At 40.8% G+C, this 18381-nt stretch overlaps 1 protein-coding gene across 21 annotated transcripts in view; it reads left to right on the top strand.

Annotated features, from left to right (window-relative positions):
- LOC105499180 (DISC1 scaffold protein) overlaps positions 1-18381 on the top strand; it is a 426110-nt gene that overhangs the window by 643 nt on the left and 407086 nt on the right. The window lies entirely within an intron of this gene.

Here is an 18381-nt window from a genome sequence, read left to right as displayed (position 1 = left end):
CAAGACCCAGCTGGATCTCGGGTTCCACCCCTTCGGGGACCTGGAGGGAGGAGGCTGGGAGCCGAACCAGGAACTGGTGCCTTTGCCTTCCCTAGGGGCTGCTCTGAAATCAGTGCACCGCCCACTTCCTACTTGGCTACTGTAACGGCCACGGCCGAAGCCGGAGACTGCTCCGTTTCCACCGCCTGGAGCGCGGGTCTCGCTGTCAACTCTTAGTGATGACCACTGAGTGGATGGTTGTTTTTCAACAAAGACAGCACTTCTACCTTCTGACTCTTAAAATGTGAGGTTTTCCAAAGACAGTGAGATTTGGAGTTAGGGAGTGCTGCCATGTGCCCTTGCTGGGTGAGGACAGGGCTGGGTCAGTCGTTTAACCTCTCAGAGCGTCAGTCTCCTGAAATGTAAAAGAGAACACTCATAACCTGGCCCCCCTGTGTTGCTAGGTTTGTTGTATGGGAAATCAGTTTGCAAAGTGTTATCATCGACTGGACAAATTTGAATTGGACAGCACTAGGACCATAGGAACTGGAGTTTGGAGAAAATCTGCCTGCATGTCAATCCCGGACATGACAGTACCTACTTCATAGGGTTGTTATACGGTTTAACTGTGATGGTGGAAGTGAAGCACCTTGCCCAATGCCTGAGATACCTAGTATCTCAAAAAACCTTAGTTGCCATTTTTCCTAGGCAAAATCTAAATCATTACGAGTAATGTGAGAATACCAGTTTGATTTGATTAACGTAGGAATGGTAGGGCATTTAAAAATAAATGTAGTTTTCTTGTCCTGGGCATGGTACGTGAAGTCCTCTGAGGTTCAGTTCCGTGCCACAGAGCAAAAAGAGCCCTGGACAAGACACCCGCTTTTCGGGCTCTTTGACTTTGAGCCTGTTTTCTCATCTGTTTACAAAAAAGATAAAAGAAAAATGGGGGTAGTAATTACTGCCTTTTGTAATGATCACATTGCCTGAGGATCAAATGGGGCAAAAGATCTGAAAGCACCTTGTGGAGTATGAGTCACTATGCACAAATAAAACATGATAGTACTAGGAGGGAATGGTAACATCTGCAGGTTTTTAGAACTTAAAATGTGCCAGACATTTTATTATGAATTCCTTTGATGAAATCCTCCCCACATCTTTATGGGACTGGGATTACAGTCCTCATTTCCCTGTGGCAAAGCTGAGGTTCAGGGTCACCCTGCTTGGTTCCCGAGCTCACAGAGCTCTTAAGTGTAAAGCCAGGATTAGAACCCTGGCGTGGGTGCTACTCACAACTGTGTTCTTGGCGACTTGCCAAACTGAAATTATAGCGTGGAGCTGTGATTCAGAACAGACCTGTATTAGAATTTAGGTAATTTTTTTTTTCTTTAAGAGATAGGGTCTTGCGCTGTCACCCAGGATGGAGTGCAGTGGCACAATCATGGCTCACTGTAGCCTTGAACTCCTGGGCTCAAGTGATCCTCCTGTTCCAGCTTTCTGAGTAGTTGGGATTACAGGTGCATGCCACCATGCCCACCTAATTATTTTTTTTAGAGACGGAGTCTTGCTATGTTGCTCAGGCTGGTCTCCACCTCCTGGCTTCAATCATTCCTCCCACTTTGGCCTCCCAAAGCGCTAGGATTACAGGCATGAGCCACCAGGCCCAAACTCCATCCTGCATATCTGTAGACCCGAAATGTAAGAGTGAATTGTTAGTCCTGGCAAAAGAGGCTCTGGCATAATTTTAATTTCCTTCAGCCTTGTTTTATAAAATATACTTTGTCTTCTTGTAAAACAAATGATGACAATTTGCAGAAAAGTTATTAAAACATTGAAAGAACAGGTTGCAAGATCTCATCGCAAATCTCAAAGTGGTATCTGGATTGTTTTGTTTCAACACTCATTTGCCAGAACCCTTACGATAGCACATGAGGCGTAAACAGAAATCGAGGCTTTGGGTGTCGTGGCTACTTTGCAGGGCTGGGCCCCAGGACTTTTCTGCAGGAAGTTCATTGCCCACCCAAGATGCCTCCAGAAGAAAGCAGAAACTTCTGAGAGGAGCGTGAAGGCTCTGTTTCTGTGCTGCACAAACAATTCCTAGTTTATTTGTTTCCTAAATTGTTTATCTTATTGGTTTTTGTGTTTCCAAAAGCAATGCATGCTCATTACGGGAAGCACAGAAAATTACAAACAAGTAAATGAACACTAAAAACGACTGTAATCTCACCAAGGTAGACAAATAGCTTGGTGTCTCTGTCCTTGTAACCCATTTCTATGCTGCATGCATCCGTTTGTGTCTATTTCAAAAGTGAGATGCAAACTATTGTTGTTTTTTGTTAAATGACAAAAATAGTACTTGCTAATTGCTCAAACATTATGACATTAATGTAGAAAAAAAGCCAATTTATTATGCTCATTAAAACTTTTTCTTTTTTTTTAAATCTAAAAATTTTGATTGGCAAAGGATTAGAGACTAAATTGTTGATGTTTGAATTGTATTGTGGTTTTGGTTAAAGTTTGATGCAGGACCTTCAGAGCAAAGAGACGGTACAATGGTGAACTTTGGACAAGTTTTAAACAAGTCTCGTTCTGTCCCCAGGCTGGAGTACAGTGGCACGATCTCGGCTCACTTGCAAGCTCCGCCTCCTGGGTTTAAGGGATTCTCCTGCCTCAGCCTCTGGAGTCGCTGGGATTACAGGTGCCCACCACCATGTCCAGCTAATTTTTGTATTTTTAATAGAGACGGTGTTTCACCATATTGGCCAGCATGGTCTCGATCTCCTGACCTTGTGATCTGCCTGCGTCAGCCTCCCAAAATGCTGGGATTACAGGCATGAGCCACTGCGCCCCGCCCTTTAAACAAGACTTAAAGACCAGTGCACAAAGTTTCTGAGACCACACCTGGCCCTTTAAACAAGATTTAAAGACCAGCACACAAAGTTTCTGAGTACAAAAATATACCTATTTTTCTGAGTACAAAAATTAACCTATTTTAGGTTAGGGTCATTAGACCAGAATTAGATTCATTCTTTTTTTTTTTCTTTTTTTAATTAAAAAAGATGGGGTCTCCTTATGTTGGCCAGATTGACCTTGAACTCCTGACCTCAAGCAACTCTCCAGCCTTGACCTCCCAAAGTAGTAGGATTACAGATGTGAACCATTGCACCTGGCCACAATCATTCTTTTGATAATAATGATGGTGATTCATTTTATATGCTGTGTTCTCATGCAACCCAAGCAGACCCCACTGCTTCCAGAGATTCCCTTGGCAGCCACCCTGGGTTGAGGAGGGTCCCCTGCTGGCACAGCTGGAACCACCGGTGAAGAGCCATTTTTCAGTCAGCACCATTTAGTAATACAAGACTTTTAGCCTCGAGGAGTCTTCCGTTGTTAGTTCCTAACTTTAATGACTCTGTGGTAAAAATTCCCTAACGAATGACTTCTGTGCAACAATCACATAATTTTTAAAATTCCAGATGCTTTAGCCATTCAGAATCCATTTTTTCTTTCAAAACCAGAGTTCACCGGCTGCTTCTCTTGAGCCAAGACTTTGCAATCAGCTTTCAAATGTTCATACCAAGTAGAAGCAGGAAGAGAGAACTGTGGCTGGGCAATGAATGAAATACTGACATTTAGCTGTAGAAGGTAGGCAGGGACTAACATGGTGCGTACAGCCTCTTTTATGACTACTGGTCCTGTATCTGCTTCCTTTCCCTGCCCCACTTCCCCTTTGGCCACTTGCTTTTTGTCATGATTCAGAAATGGATGCTAGACATTGTGGGCTCCCTCCAGTCACCAGGGTCACTGGTCACTGACTTATAAACAGAATCACAGAACTTATTTTCAGATGAAGCTTCAAAATAGCAATTGGCTAAACTCCTTGTGTTCTGGCAGGTAAGATGTCGGCATCCTTATTTAACAAATGATGCTACTGAGAACTATGTATGTAGAGACGGAGTCTCAAAATAAGTGCAGTTATGCCTCGCATAATGACGTTTTGGTCAATGTCACATATGTGAGAGTGGTCTGACAATTTCCTATTGCCTAGTATTTACTATACATTTTGTTGTTATTTTGTGGACTTCTACTTAGTAAAAAAAAAGTTAACTGTAAACCAGCCTCAGGCAGGTCCTTCAGGAGGTATCCAGAAGAAGGCATTGGTGTCATAGGAGATGATGGCTCCATGCATGTTTTTGCCTTGAAGACTTTCCAATGGGACAAGGTGTGGAGGTGGAAGGCAGGGATGGTGATGATCCTGGCCCTGGGTAGGCCCAGGCTAGTGTGTGTGTTTGTGTCTTAGTTTTTAACAAAAAGTTTCAAAAGTAAAAAAGTGAAAATTAAAAACAGGAGCTTATAGAATAAGGATATAGAGAAAAAATATTTTTGTATAGCTGCACAATGTATTTGTGTTTTAAGCTACGTGTCATTATAAAAAAGTCAAAAAGTTAAAAAAAATTAAAAAATCATATATAAAGTAAAAAAAGTTACGGTACACTAAAGATAATTTGTTGTTGAAGAAAAAAATTTAAATGAATTTAGTATAGCCTAAGTGTACGGTGTTTATAAATACGGTAGCATAAAATTATGTCCTCGGCCCTCACATGCACTCACCACTCACTCACTGACTCACCCAGAGCAACTTCCAGTCCTCCATGCATGATAAGCCTCCTATACAGGTGACCATTTTTCATCTTTTATAGTGTATTTTTACTGTATCTTGTCTATGTTTAGATATGTTTAGATGGAAAAGTACTTACCATTGTGTTACAACTGCCTATAGTGTGCAGTACAGCAACATACTGCACAGGTTTGTAGCCTAGGAATAATAGGCTATACAGTATAGCTTGGGTGTGTCATGGCCTATACCATCTAGGTTTTTGTGAGTACACTCTACGATGTTTGCATGACAAAATGACCTGATGACACATTTCTCAGAACCTGTCCCTGTCAATAAGTGATGCCTGACTGTGATTGAAATAAGTAGCCCCACATGATTTTTCTCATGTCAACTTCAGCTTAATTTTCCAGCCACGTGGCCTTGTGCTTGCTCATCATAAAAAAAAGTGGATAAAATTCTACCCGTTCAGCCACAACATTTGCCTGTCATGAATGGAATTTTATCCTTTATTTTTCAGAGTTCAGATTTTGAACTCTCAGAGAAATGTAAATAAGACTGTAAGCTCCTTGAGGTGAGGAACAGCAATCTCTGAAGATAAATCATATATTTATTGTAGAATATTGAATGTTGTAAGTGGCAGTAGAGATCATGTAATCTGGCATCCTTAATTTATAGGTGAGAACACTGAGGAACAGCAGCAGAGCGATTGTTAGAACCTGGTTCCTCTTCGCTTACTTAGAACTGTTTTCATTAAGTTGTGTTTCATTTCATAGTTCTGTGTAATTCATCCCTGCTTAAGATACATTAAATGAATTGAACTGAATCCCTTTTTTTTTTTTTTTGAGCCATAATGGCTCTTAAAAACTTAGATTTTCGGCCGGGTGTGGTGGCTCATGCCTGTAATCCCAGCAGTATGGGAGGCTGAGGTGGGCAGATGACCTGAGGTCAGGAGTTCGAGACCAGCCTGGCCAGCATGGCGGAACTCCGTCTCTAGTAAAAATACAAAAATTAGCTGGGTGTGGTAGCTTGAGCCTATAATCCCAGCTACTCAGGATGTTAGGCTGGAGAATTGCTTGAACCTGGGAGGCAGAGGTTGTAGTGAGCTGAGATCATGTCACTGTACACCAGCCTGGGCTACAGAGAGAGACTCTGTAACAAAAAAAAAAAAAAAAAAAATGTTCATGAATTCATTATTTGTTTATTCGACATTTATTGAGTGCCTACTTGGCTCAGAATTAGAATTAGTATGAGAGCCACACATTAGAAAGCTATCACATTTTGACTAAATTAAAAAAAAAAAAAAAACTTGCTAAAAATAGTTATCCATTGATGGAATAGGCTACCATGAAAGACAGAGAGCTTTTTGTCGTTGGAAGTATGTAGGGCAGTGTTGGATGACTCTAGGGGGACTGTCATGGAGGTTCTGCACGGGGGAGGGGGCTGCATGGAATGACGAATGGGAACCCTTCCAGCGCTAAGATGCTGTGGTCATTGTCCTGCAGGATTGGGACTGTGCAGGATTTGAGCTACTGTGTAAATTTCCTATTCCCTGCTCATTGGGCTTTCATATTTTGCTTCCTTCCCTCACCCAGGTGGTTCCATTTCAGGAAGCCTAGATAGCTTCTTTGCAGTCATCTGCCTGAATGTAGTAGCTACTTTAACTCCCCAGAGCTATACAGGTCTAGGATTGATATTAATCATTAACACAATTGTGTTCACCCAGGTGAACAAATCTACCAGGAATAGAAACGTGCATTTGACAGGTGGCCCTGCATCGAGACTAATCGCTTTCACAGATTGAAAGGTGAAATATCTAAAGTTTAATGAGTAAGTTGTGTCCTGAATGTGGAATCTGAGTTGAAATTGCATTTTGTGACATCTCTTTTTTTTTTGAAACGGAGTCTCGCTCTGTAACCCAGGCTGGAGTGCAGTGGTGCAGTCCTGGCTCACTGCAACCTCCTCCTCCCAGGTTCAAGCAATTCTCTTGCCTCAGCCTCCCGAGTAGCTGGGATTACAGGCATACCCCACCATGCACAGCTAATTTTTGTATTTTAAGTAGAGACAGAGTTTCACCATGTTGGCCAGGCTGGTCTTGAACTCCTGACCTCAAGTGATCTGCCTGTCTCGGCCTCTTGAAGTGTTGGGATTACAGGAGTGAGCCGCTGCGGCCGGCCTGTACCTGTCATCTCCTGATCTGTGAGTAGATTGAGTATTGGACTTTATCTTTAACACAGGAGAATGTGCGTGTTTTGCATTTATAAGTGAAAGCATGCCTCATCTTACTCCAACACCAATAGGAAAGCGAAGATTATTTTACAGCGGTCAAGTGAAAAAAAAAAAGGTAAATACAGAGGTAAAATGGGGTTCTTATGTTTCTGCTACACTGGAAACTTAGAGTTGCAAGAGCTGTTTTGGGATCATAAATCTTCTGAAGAAAAAAAGTTCGCATATTTCAGTACAAGTCTTAATGTTTCCCCAGTGTTTTTGTATTATAGCTGCAGGCCAAGCAAAATGAAATGTGAGACACTGTCCTTGGGGATAGATCATCTGTATTCAATTTAAACAGTAGATTTGGGGGCCTTAAATTACCTCGACTCTATTAATCATTTTGTGTTCCTTAGTTTATAGAATTATCTCCTAGAGACATTAACTCATCTATTAATTTCTCCTATTGTATTTATTTATTCATTCACAAACACTTACTGGCACCGACTGTATACACAGCACAGTGTTGCGCATTGCAGGGTACTTAAAAGATGTAGAGTGCCAGGCATGGTGGTGCATGCCTATAGTCCCAGCTCCTTGGAAGGCTGGGGTGGGAGGATTGCTTGAGGCCAGGAGTTCAAGGTTGCAGTGCGTTATGCTTGTGCCTATGAATAGCCACTGCACTCCAGCCTGGACAATGTAGCGAGACCCTGTCTCTAAAGAAACAAAAACAGCAAACAAACAAACAAAACCCCCAAAAACAAAAATGTAGATTGTTCTCAAGGGCCATCAGTCTAGAGAGAAGAACTAAGGGAGCCTGGTATTCTTAGGCCTTAGAGCTTAACAGCCACACCTAGGATGCCTCTTCAGAAGGTGTTCCAGGCCTTCCTGTGTCTGCCCAGTTCTGATAATGGATTGTGTCGTTATGTCTCTGCTGGATTGTGTCATTATGTCCAGCCAGGCCTGCGCACTGCTGCCAGGACAGTCCTCACAAGGCACAGATCTGATTGGGTTATTGTTCCTCTGTGGACAGGGCTTTCAGAAACTCATTATCTGCCCCCAAGCAAATTCTTAGCATCCCTTTTCAAGCCTTCCGTACACTGGCCCTTAAACACCTAAAACGGACACTCTGGCCTTTTTATTGCGCACATTATTCTGCCCACCAAGAATATTACAGAACCCATCTTCCTTGCTCTCAATCTGAACACATCAAAATGTCATCCCTCATTTATGATCTAGCAAATCAATAATGCTTTTCAGCCTTCCATGGTTCTCTGGAATCATCTGTTCTCTCCTTCTTCTGTTATAGTTTGGTATGGATATAACGTGTTTTTCTGACTCAGTGTAGACTTCTTCAGCTCAAGGAAGTCGTCTGGTTTATCTCCTTACTCCCTCATCTATGTGGTACACTTATGGTTTACTCTATTCTCACTGGATTAGACCAAACTGTTAATTATATTTAGGATGGATTAATCCAATGCATAGATTAACCAAGTCTATTATTTTTATATCTTTTGAAACCATTCAAGAGTTTCAGAAGTTCAGTTCAGTTTAAATATTTATTGAGATGCATACACTATATAGTCAGATACTATGGTAGCTCTTGAATATAAAAAAAGTATATATACTTATGTTTGCATATATATAAATTGATATATAAATTTAAATAGATAGTATTGTCTATACCATTGAGAAGCCTATAGTAGTCCCATGGAAAAAAGAGAATTAATTCTCATAAAGTTTCTGATATTGTTTCATCAGAATGATTGGGCACATCGGGATGTACCAAAATTGTTAAGAAGTATCTGGCACCTAGTAGATGCCTAATAAATACCTTAGAGGCTGGATGGATGGATAGATGGAGGAAGAAAGAAGGACTCCTTTAATTCATAATTTACCTATTGCTGGGTTTACTCCTAGGTATGACAATTTTGAAAACAATGTACTCAATATTGATTTCCACACTCTGTGTGAAATGTGCTGCTCTTCATTCAGAAAGGGATACGTAGTTCTCCATTTGTAGAATACTGAGTTAATTTCCTGGTTGTGGCATTGCTTACTTTCACCCACATTTTCTCCTCTGTATGGTGGCAGCTCTGTAGGGTGGACACACGCTTTGGGAGACCTGCAGCTGTTTGTGTCTGGGGGCCACGGTGAAAGGGAATGACTCACTGACCCAGAACTCATGATCTCATCTCTCACCCAACTGGCTAATTGGCCTTAGGGACAGGAGGATGAGCACTGCACTCCCTCCTAATCATACAGCTTTTGTGTGTCTTTCTTTACTTGACTTAAATTGTAATTTGAATGGAAAAATGGACAAATTCTATCATTTGAATTTAACTTTTATATATTTTCTTGACTGTGTGATTTGGGATTATCTAAGTGCATTCATTCAAATATTGATCATATGTAAAAGTTTTTTGAAACTTTTTTTGAAAAGCATAAGGTAATAAATGATAAACTATATTATTATTACCCCTGTTTTTCTCATTTCAAGGAGTCAGAACAGGCTCAGCAGAAACAGAATGAGATGTCTTATGGGAGTTACTTTCCCTTCAGCTAATCTTGATATGAATTTATATCAACACTATCTTTAAAATTTTATTCTGCTTTTTAATTTTATTAAAAAAAGTTTTTTTTTTTATTTTGCTTTAAGTTCTGGGATACATGTGCAGAACATGCCGGTTTGTTACATAGGTATACATGTGCCATGGTGGTTTGCTGCACCTATCAACCTATCATTTAGGTTTTAAGTCCCGCATGCATTAGGTATTTATCCTGATGCTCTCCCTCCCCTCGCCCTCCATCCCCTGACAGGCCCCGGTGTGTGTGTGATGTTCCTCTTCCTGTGTCCATGTGTTCTCATTGTTCAATTCCCACTTATGAGTGAGAACGTATGGTGTTTGGCTTCCTGTTCCTGTGTTATTTTGCTGACAATGATGGTTTCCAGCTTCATCCATGTCCCTGCAAAGGACATGAACTCATCTTTTTTTTATGACTGCATAGTATTCCATGGTGTATATGTGCCACATTTTCTTTATCCAGTCTATCATTGATGGGTATTTGGGTTGGTTCCAAGTCTTTGCTATTGTAAATAGTGCTGCAATAAACATACATGCGCATGTGTCTTTATAGTAGAATGATTTACAGTCTTTTGGGTATATACCCAGTAATGGGATTGCTGGGTCAAATGATTAGTTTTTTTATTTATATAAATGTATGAGGTACAGTGCAATTTCATTACATGCATAGTTGGCCTAATGGTCAAGTCAGAGCTTTTAGGATGTCCATCACCCAAATAGTGTACATTGTACCCATTGAATAATTTCTCATCCTTCACCCCTCCTATCATCACCCTTCTGAGTCTCCACTGTCTGTTATTCCACTTTCTATATCCATGTGTGGACATGATTTAGCTCCCACTTGTAGGTGAGACCATGTGATATTTGTCTTTCTGTGTCTGACTTGTTTCATTTAAGATAATGGCTTCCAGTTCCATCCATGTTGTTGCAAAAGGCATGATTTCATTTTTTATGGCTGAATAGTTTTCCCTTTTGTATGTTCACTGTATTTTCTTTATTCAGTTCTCTGTTGATGAACATGTAGGTTGATTCCATATCTTTGCTGTTGTGAATATTGCTTTGATAAACATGTGAGTCCACGTATTTTTCTGATACATTGATTTCTTTTCCTTTGGGTAGATATGCAGTAGTAGGATTGCGGTATTAAATGGTAGTTTTAGTTTTAGTTCTTTGAGAAATCTCCATACTGTTTTCCGTAGAGGTTTTAATAATTTATATTCCCAGCAATAGTTATATTTTTCACTTTTCACTGCATTCTCTTCAGTATCTGTTATTTTTTGACTTCTTAATAATGGCCATTCTGACTGGCATAGGATGGCATCTCGTGATTTCAATTTGCATTTCTTTGATTAGTAGTAATGTTGAACATTTTTTCATATACCTGTTGGCCATTTGTATGTCTTCTTTTGAAAAATATCTATTCACGTCCTTCTCCCACTTTTTAATGGAATTATTTTTGTTGTTGTTGTTGAATTGTTTGGGTTCCTTGCATATTCTGAATATTGTTGGATGCATAGTTTGCAAATATTTTCTCACATTCTGCAGGTTGTCTCTTAAGTCTGTTGATTATTTCCTTTGCTCTGCAGAAGCTTTTTAGTTTAACTAAGTACCATTTGTTTATGTTTTCTTTTTGTTGTTGCCTGTGCTTTTGAGGTCTTACACATGAATTCTTAGCATAGACCAATGTCCAGAAGAGTTTTCCCTACTTTTCTTCTAATATGTTTATAGTTTTGCGTCTTATTTTTAAGACTTTAATTCATCTTTAGTTGATTTTTGTTTATGGTGAGGTATAGGGGTCCAGTTTCATTCTTCTGCATATGGCCATCCAATTTCCCAATATCATTTATTGAAAGGGGTGTCCTTTGCCCAGTGCATGTTCTTGTCAATGTTGTCAAAGATCAGTTGGTTGTAAATATGTAGATTTATTTCTGAGTTTTTAATTCTGTTTCATTGATCTATGTGTCTATTTTTATACCAGCCTATTTTTTACCTATTGCTGTGTTTACTCCTTATTTTCTTTTTTTTGTTTTTTTGTTTTTTTGTTTTTTTTAAATTTATTTATTATTATTATACTTTAAGTTGTAGGGTACATGTGCATAACGTGCAGGTTTGTTACATATGTATACTTGTGCCATGTTGGTGTGCTGCACCCATCAACTCGTCATTTACATCAGGTATAACTCCCAATGCAATCCCTCCCCCCTCCCCGCTCCCCATGATAGGCCCCGGTGTGTGATGTTCCCCTTCCTGAGTCCAAGTGATCTCATTGTTCAGTTCCCACCTATGAGTGAGAACATGCGGTGTTTGGTTTTCTGTTCTTGTGATAGTTTGCTAAGAATGATGGTTTCCAGCTGCATCCATGTCCCTACAAAGGACACAAACTCATCCTTTTTTATGGCTGCATAGTATTCCATGGTGTATATGTGCCACATTTTCTTAATCCAATCTGTCACTGATGGACATTTGGGTTGATTCCAAGTCTTTGCTATTGTGAATAGTGCTGCAATAAACATACGTGTGCATGTGTCTTTACAGCAGCATAATTTATAATCCTTTGGGTATATACCCAGTAATGGGATGGCTGGGTCATATGGTACATCTAGTTCTAGATCCTTGAGGAATCGCCATACTGTTCCATAATGGTTGAACTAGTTTACAATCCCACCAACAGTGTAAAAGCGTTCCTATTTCTCCACATCCTCTCCAGCACCTGTTGTTTCCTGACTTTTTAATGATCGCCATTCTAACTGGTGTGAGATGGTATCTCATTGTGGTTTTGATTTGCATTTCTCTGATGGCCAGTGATGATGAGCATTTTTTCGTGTGTCTGTTGGCTGTATGAATGTCTTCTTTTGAGAAATGTCTGTTCATATCCTTTGCCCACTTTTTGATGGGGTTGTTTGTTTTTTTCTTGTAAATTTGTTTGAGTTCTTTGTAGGTTCTGGATATTAGCCCTTTGTCAGATGTGTAGATTGCAAAAATTTTCTCCCATTCTGTAGGTTGCCTGTTCACTCTGATGGTAGTTTCTTTTGCTGTGCAGAAGCTCTTTAGTTTAATTAGATCCCATTTGTCAATTTTGGCTTTTGCTGCTGTTGCTTTTGGTGTTTTAGACATGAAGTCTTTGCCCATGCCTATGTCCTGAATGGTACTACCTAGGTTTTCCTCTAGGATTTTTATGGTATTAGGTCTAACATTTAAGTCTCTAATCCATCTTGAATTAATTTTCGTATAAGGAGTAAGGAAAGGATCCAGTTTCAGCTTTCTACTTATGGCTAGCCAATTTTCCCAGCACCATTTATTAAATAGGGAATCCTTTCCCCATTTCTTGTTTCTCTCAGGTTTTTCAAAGATCAGATGGCTGTAGATGTGTGGTATTATTTCTGAGGACTCTGTTCTGTTCCATTGGTCTATATCTCTGTTTTGGTACCAGTACCATGCTGTTTTGGTTACTGTAGCCTTGTAGTATAGTTTGAAGTCAGGTAGCGTGATGCCTCCAGCTTTGTTCTTTTGACTTAGGATTGTCTTGGAGATGCGGGCTCTTTTTTGGTTCCATATGAACTTTAAAGCAGTTTTTTCCAATTCTGTGAAGAAACTCATTGGTAGCTTGATGGGGATGGCATTGAATCTATAAATTACCTTGGGCAGTATGGCCATTTTCACAATATTGATTCTTCCTATCCATGAGCATGGTATGTTCTTCCATTTGTTTGTGTCCTCTTTTATTTCACTGAGCAGCGGTTTGTAGTTGTCCTTGAAGAGGTCCTTTACATCCCTTGTAAGTTGGATTCCTAGGTATTTTATTCTCTTTGAAGCAATTGTGAATGGAAGTTCATTCCTGATTTGGCTCTCTGTTTGTCTGTTACTGGTGTATAAGAATGCTTGTGATTTTTGCACATTAATTTTGTATCCTGAGACTTTGCTGAAGTTGCTTATCAGCTTAAGGAGATTTTGGGCTGAGACAATGGGGTTTTCTAAATATACAATCATGTCATCTGCAAACAGGGACAATTTGACTTCTTCTTTTCCTAACTGAATACCCTTGATTTCTTTCTCTTGCCTAATTGCCCTAGCCAGAACTTCCAACACTATGTTGAATAGGAGTGGTGAGAGAGGGCATCCATGTCTTGTGCCAGTTTTCAAAGGGAATGTTTCCAGTTTTTGCCCATTCAGTATGATATTGGCTGTGGGTTTGTCATAAATAGCTCTTATTATTTTGAGGTACATTCCATCAATACCGAATTTATTGAGCGTTTTTAGCATGGGCTGTTGAATTTTGTCAAAAGCCTTTTCTGCATCTATTGAGATAATCATGTGGTTCTTGTCTTTGGTTCTGTTTATATGCTGGATTATGTTTATTGATTTGCGAATGTTGAACCAGCCTTGCATCCCAGGGATGAAGCCCACTTGATCATGGTGGATAAGCTTTTTGATGTGTTGCTGAATCCGGTTTGCCAGTATTTTATTGAGGATTTTTGCATCGATGTTCATCAGGGATATTGGTCTAAAATTCTCTTTTTTTGTTGTGTCTCTGCCAGGCTTTGGTATCAGGATGATGTTGGCCTCATAAAATGAGTTAGGGAGGATTCCCTCTTTTTCTATTGATTGGAGTAGTTTCAGAAGGAATGGTACCAACTCCTCCTTGTACCTCTGGTAGAATTCAGCTGTGAATCCATCTGGTCCTGGACTTTTTTTGGTTGGTAGGCTATTAATTATTGCCTCAATTTCAGAGCCTGCTATTGGTCTATTCAGGGATTCAACTTCTTCCTGGTTTAGTCTTGGAAGAGTGTAAGTGTCCAGGAAATTATCCATTTCTTCTAGATTTTCCAGTTTATTTGCGTAGAGGTGTTTATAGTATTCTCTGATGGTAGTTTGTATTTCTGTGGGGTCGGTGGTGATATCCCCTTTATCATTTTTAATTGCGTCAATTTGATTCTTCTCTCTTTTCTTCTTTATTAGTCTTGCTAGTGGTCTGTCAATTTTGTTGATCTTTTCAAAAAACCAACTCCTGGATTCATTGATTTTTTGGAGGGTTTTTTGTGTCTCTATCTCCTTCAGTTCTGCTCTGATCTTGGTTATTTCTTGCCTTCTGCTAGCTTTCGAATGTGTTTGCTCTTGCTTCTCTAGTTCTTTTAATTGCGATGTTAGAGTGTCAATTTTAGATCTTTCCTGCTTTCTCTTGTGGGCGTTTAGTGCTATAAATTTCCCTCTACACACTGCTTTAAATGTGTCCCAGAGATTCTGGTATGTTGTATCTTTGTTCTCATTGGTTTCAAAGAACATCTTTATTTCTGCCTTCATTTCGTTATGTACCCAGTAGTCATTCAGGAGCAGGTTGTTCAGTTTCCATGTAGTTGAGCGGTTTTGATTGAGTTTCTTAGTCCTGAGTTCTAGTTTGATTGCACTGTGGTCTGAGAGACAGTTTGTTATAATTTCTGTTCTTGTACATTTGCTGAGGAGTGCTTTACTTCCAATTACGTGGTCAATTTTGGAGTAAGTACGATGTGGTGCTGAGAAGAATGTATATTCTGTTGATTTGGGGTGGAGAGTTCTATAGATGTCTATTAGGTCTGCTTGCTGCAGAGATGAGTTCAATTCCTGGATATCCTTGTTAACTTTCTGTCTCGTTGATCTGTCTAATGTTGACAGTGGAGTGTTGAAGTCTCCCATTATTATTGTATGGGAGTCTAAGTCTCTCTGTAAGTCTCTAAGGACTTGCTTGATGAATCTGGGTGCTCCTATATTGGGTGCATATATATTTAGGATAGTTAGCTCTTCCTGTTGAATTGATCCCTTTACCATTATGTAATGGCCTTCTTTGTCTCTTTTGATCTTTGATGGTTTAAAGTCTGTTTTATCAGAGACTAGTATTGCAACCTCCGCTTTTTTTTGTTCTCCATTTGCTTGGTAAATCTTCCTCCATCCCTTTATTTTGAGCCTATGTATGTCTCTGCATGTGAGATGGGTCTCCTGAATACAGCAGACTGATGGGTCTTGACTCTTTATCCAGTTTGCCAGTCTGTGTCTTTTAATTGGAGCATTTAGTCCATTTACATTTAACGTTAAGATTGTTATGTGTGAACTTGATCCTGCCATTATATTAACTGGTTATTTTGCTCGTTAGTTGATGCAGTTTCTTCCTAGCCTCGATGGTCTTTACATTTTGGCATGTTTTTGCAATGGCTGGTACCAGTTGTTCCTTTCCATGTTTAGTGCTTCCTTCAGGGTCTCTTGTAAGGCAGGCCTAGTGGTGACAAAATCTCTAAGCATTTGCTTATCTGTAAAGGATTGTATTTCTCCTTCACTTATGAAACTTAGTTTGGCTGGATATGAAATCCTGGGTTTAAAATTCTTTTCTTTAAGAATGTTGAATATTGGCCCCCACTCTCTTCTGGCTTGTAGAGTTTCTGCCGAGAGATCTGCTGTTAGTCTGATGGGCTTCCCTTTATGGGTAACCCGACCTTTCTCTCTGGCTGCCCTTAAGATTTTTTCCTTCATTTCAACTTTGGTGAATCTGGCAATTATGTGTCTTGGAGTTGCTCTTCTCGGGGAGTATCTTTGTGGCGTTCTCTGTATTTCCTGGATTTGAATGTTGGCCTGCCCTACTAGGTTGGGGAAGTTCTCCTGGATGATATCCTGAAGAGTGTTTTCCAACTTGGTTCCATTTTCCCCCTCACTTTCAGGCACCCCAATCAGACGTAGATTTGGTCTTTTTACATAATCCCATACTTCTTGCAGGCTTTGTTCATTTCTTTTTCTTCTTTTTTCTTTTGGTTTCTCTTCTCGCTTCATTTCATTCATTTGATCCTCAATCGCTGATACTCTTTCTTCCAGTTGATCGAGTCGGTTACTGAAGCTTGTGCATTTGTCACGTATTTCTCGTGTCATGGTTTTCATCTCTTTCATTTCGTTTAGGACCTTCTCTGCATTAATTACTCTAGCCATCAATTCTTCCACTTTTTTTTCAAGATTTTTAGTTTCTTTACGCTGGGTACGTAATTCCTCCTTTAGCTCTGAGAAATTTGATGGACTGAAGCCTTCTTCTTTCATCTCGTCAAAGTCATTCTCCGTCCAGCTTTGATCCGTTGCTGGCGATGAGCTGCGCTCCTTTGCCGGGGGAGATGCACTCTTATTTTTTGAATTTCCAGCTTTTCTGCCCTGCTTTTTCCCCATCTTTGTGGTTTTATCTGCCTCTGGTCTTTGATGATGGTGATGTACTGATGGGGTTTTGGTATAGGTGTCCTTCCTGTTTGATAGTTTTCCTTCTAACAGTCAGGACCCTCAGCTGTAGGTCTGCTGGAGATTGCTTGAGGTCCACTCCAGACCCTGTTTGCCTGGGTATCAGCAGCAGAGGCTGCAGAAGATAGAATATTTCTGAACAGCGAGTGTACCTGTCTGATTCTTGCTTTGGAAGCTTCCTCTCAGGGGTGTACTCCACCCTGTGAGGTGTGGGGTGTCAGACTGCCCCTAGTGGGGGATGTCTCCCAGTTAGGCTACTCAGGGGTCAGGGACCCACTTGAGCAGGGAGTCTGTCCCTTCTCAGATCTCAACCTCCGTGTTGGGAGATCCACTGCTCTCTTCAAAGCTGTCAGACAGAGTCATTTGCGTCTGCAGAGGCTTCTGCTGTGTTTGTTATTGTTTACTGTGCCCTGTCCCCAGAGGTGGAGTCTACAGAGACAGGCAGGTTTCCTTGAGCTGCTGTGAGCTCCACCCAGTTCGAGCTTCCCAGCGGCTTTGTTTACCTACTTAAGCCTCAGCAATGGCGGGCGCCCCTCCCCCAGCCTCGCTGCTGCCTTGCTGGTAGATCATAGACTGCTGTGCTAGCAATGAGGGAGGCTCCGTGGGCGTGGGACCCTCCCGGCCAGGTGTGGGATATGATCTCCTGGTGTGCCTGTTTGCTTAAAGCGCTGTATTGGGGTGGGAGTTACCCGCTTTTCCAGGTGTTGTGTGTCTCAGTTCCCCTGGCTAGGAAAAGGGATTCCCTTCCCCCTTGCGCTTCCCAGGTGAGGCGATGCCTCGCCCTGCTTCAGCTCTCGCTGGTCGGGCTGCAGCAGCTGACCAGCACCGATCGTCCGGCACTCCCCAGTGAGATGAACCCAGTACCTCAGTTGAAAATGCAGAAATCACCGGTCTTCTGTGTGGCTCGCGCTGGGAGTTGGAGACTGGAGCTGTTCCTATTCGGCCATCTTGCTCTGCCCTCGACCCTTATTTTCTTTTTCAATGAGTAAAAGATCCTTTTTAAAAGACAACATCCAAATTAGGAGACTGCCTTTGCCAATAAAATGAATAATTATTAATTATCACAGAGCAGGGAAAGTGTCAATCAGCAGGAATTTAGTGGAGAGAAATCCACTGTTTTGGGTATGTCTTTGTGTTAGTCTGGGGTAAATTTCTTGAGGACAAACCTTGTCTCATTTGCCTTCTTATAATTCATGTTAGACTTATAGTAACAATAAAGACTTATTGAACTGGATTGCTTTAAAACAGCATGTGTAATATAGCCACCATGACATGCAGGAGTAGGTAGAATTGCCCTCAACCAGGAGTGGCTCTTGAAACATCACGTGGAGAGGATTAGGTAACAGTTGGGTTAGAAAGAGGAGCACAAGGCACTTGTCTTAATGTTGCTTGGGTTCACAAGCACACTTTTCATGTAGAGTGCATGTTCAAGATCAACACGCCAAAAGTGACAAAAATCTCTAAAGGAGCCTCCATCTACATGTTTCATGAGAGAAAAATGTCCATTCCGCATAGCAAAGCACATCATCATGATTTTAATTTGGAGTGGATTTAGGAGACTGATGAAGCATGGGACACTGCAGCATCCCCCTAGCCAACCCTTACACCTCTGGTGCTCCCAACACCTCCTGCGTTCATCATTTATCATGAAGTATGGTGCATTCCTGAAACAATGGACAAATGCATCTTCTCCTGGAAGCACAGAGGTACATCCCAAAGGCAAACATCATTTAAATTGTGATCAACATACTTCAACTT

This window comes from Macaca nemestrina, chromosome 1 (genome assembly GCF_043159975.1).
Source record: "Macaca nemestrina isolate mMacNem1 chromosome 1, mMacNem.hap1, whole genome shotgun sequence".
Taxonomy (NCBI): domain Eukaryota; kingdom Metazoa; phylum Chordata; class Mammalia; order Primates; family Cercopithecidae; genus Macaca; species Macaca nemestrina.
Note: the sequence above shows the minus strand (reverse complement) of the source record. Positions and strands in the feature narration are given on the sequence as shown.